The following is a 2,631-nucleotide window of genomic DNA, read 5'->3' as shown; positions in this document are numbered from 1 at the left end:
GTTCATTCGTTGACGTGGTTTACTATCGAATTTTATTCAGCGTTTTCGAAGTAATGTAAAAATTTTATATTTATCATATATCTGAAGAGGGTCTAATACAAAGACCGAAACATGTTATATTTTGCTATGGAATTTATGTAATAGAATGTTTTAATGTAATAGAATTTTGATTAATTTTTAATATTGTGCGTTAATATTGACTCTTACATGCCTTGTTTTATATTTGATTTTTATTATTATTAAGAGTCCTTTACGAATATTATTTATTTAGTTTCCTCTATTTACATAGTTAAACTGCCACTCGACCATTCCATTCGGAGTTACAAAATAATTGCAAAAACTGTTTCTAATATGCGTTACAAACGTAGCACCAGTTTCGTTATTTTCCATGATTTCAACATAGTTTTCAAAGTGTATAATATTACCTTCTTCGGTTCGTAAGAAATTATGTAAACATACAGTGTGTTGCCAAAATATATTTATTAATATTCTCAGGAATCGCAGCGATTGGTCTGTTATAAATAGCCTACTTTTTGTCTAATATTCCAAATGAATTGTCTATTACACGCCGGGCTCGTGAAAGTCTATAATTGAATATATTTTCGTGTTAATCTAGATATCTACCAGAATACGGCCGCATTAAATGCTTTTCAATGGGAAACCCTTCATCTCCAATAAAAAAAATAAGGCACTTGTATATCGGTTCCGCTTCAATAACTGGTTCCGTCTGGAATGTCCAGCATCCCATTCTCCACATTCAAGTCGCTGTTTCCATAAATTCCCGCATCACTGTTCTTCCCCATAGAACCGATATCAACCAAAGTGAATTTGTAGTTGTGATCACAGACAGCCATAAGTACGATACTGTATCGTTTGTGATAATTGAAGTATAGCGTTCCAGAATTCAGAGGACATTGAGCATCGACGTGTTTACCATTAATTGCCCCCAAGCAATGTGGAAAATTCCATAATTTCCAAAAACCCTCAGCAATTTGTAAATATTCTTCTCTTGAAGGAGGTAGATAGGTAGGACCAAGAAGTTTTCCAAATACATCACATGTTTCTTTAATTATTTTATGTACGGTTGATATATCAACACGATAGGCAAAAGCAATTGCTGGGACATTGTCTCCAATCAGAAATCTGTAATAATTATAATATTAATTTTCAAATTGTTTTTACACATACCGCATAAAATAAATACATACATACATACATATATACCATACATACATACATACCATAATGTCAAAGCAACTCGTTGCTCTGATTCAAGTGCTCGTGGACTTTGTTTAATTAAGCTTGGAGTAATAATATCCATCATATGCTAAAATGTTGGCAATGTCACACGTGTATACTTATGGAACATTTGCCGATCTGTTTTTACATCCTGAAAAAGATTGTAGAAAACTGCTTGCTGTCTTATCCTTGTATTAATTTCTCGCACCCAGACACGTCGACGGCGATGACAATTGATTCTGTTTCTACGACGTTGGACCAAAAGTGCTTCCATGTTGACCAGAACAATTAACAATAAATCGAAATCATCCATTTCTGTGAACAGATTAATGTAATTCACTCCAACGCAATTTTTTCAAATTAAAATCACATTTAGAATTGCATGAACTAATTGCAAAACGTTAAAAAGGTTGCCAAACAGCGCAAACGTCAAATATCAAAATGAGTGAAAAATATTCAATAATACATAAAAATAATGAAATATATATTCGAGAAAATTATTCAAGTCAAAAGAAGGTTTCAATAATGAATCTTTACATCTATACACGAAATATAAGTAAAAATTATTAGAAGATGCGTTTATTTTGCAATAAATTACAAATTCAAAAATCTGCGTACAAAATCAAGTTAACCTCAAAATACTATGTTTACGAAACTGATACATTATACAATTTACACGGGTGGCACCCAGTTGGACACGGCTCAATTGGACACGAGCCACTCACAGCGCTTGAGACTACAAAGCTCCTAAGCACCGGTCGCTGTGATTGGTGGTGTCCAATCGAGACATGGTCAATCGGGATCACCACATTTGCACGAGTAATTACACACGGTCATTGTCCGTTTAAATTTTCATTATAATGATCAATAAATAGTGAAAATACTTACGTGTTAATCAATACAAATTCGTTCTTAAATGCGATTCACTTCTTTACGTTAATGGCCTCGGCCCTCGGCTCTGAAAATGAAGCCGTTTGTACCAATTTAACAAAGTTCGGCGCAGCTTTTCATAAATTTTACAGATAATTGTGCAAATACGTGGATAAGTCCTATGCGATTCACTTCGAATCGGTTACAATGGCTGCATTCAGCAAACTCAACAGTTTGATGTATTCTTCTAGATCTAAAATCTGGTTGGACGATCTAAAAGAATACACCAATAACAGCGGGCACTCACTCAACTGTTGAGTTTGCTGAGCGCAGCCAATGAATTATCCTTATGCCTATGGCTATGTATTATGGACTTTTATGTAGATTGGAATTCAGAAACCATACGCATGCGCTATGGCATCTGGATTCTGCTTATGGCTTCTGCAATTTTATGTGCTTCCACCAATGACACTGGCCAGTCACAGTCATTCCATTGTCACGTCCGTAATAGCTTGAAAATTT

General features: G+C 34.5%; 1 long non-coding RNA gene across 1 annotated transcript; it reads right to left on the bottom strand.

Annotated features, from left to right (window-relative positions):
• Positions 1–308: 308 nt before the first annotated feature.
• LOC108759455 (uncharacterized) lies at positions 309–2,226 on the bottom strand. Its single transcript, XR_001940012.1, has 3 exons — positions 2,128–2,226; positions 1,242–1,554; positions 309–1,143 (listed from the first exon to the last, which is right to left on the bottom strand). It is a non-coding gene; the product is annotated as an uncharacterized LOC108759455 (long non-coding RNA).
• Between the last annotated feature and the right edge of the window lie 405 nt (positions 2,227–2,631).

This window comes from Trachymyrmex cornetzi, unplaced genomic scaffold (assembly GCF_001594075.2).
Source record: "Trachymyrmex cornetzi isolate Tcor2-1 unplaced genomic scaffold, Tcor1.1 scaffold1870, whole genome shotgun sequence".
In the NCBI taxonomy this organism is placed as follows: domain Eukaryota; kingdom Metazoa; phylum Arthropoda; class Insecta; order Hymenoptera; family Formicidae; genus Trachymyrmex; species Trachymyrmex cornetzi.
The sequence above is the reverse complement of the archived record's forward strand: the minus strand, read 5'-3'. Positions and strand labels throughout refer to the sequence as shown.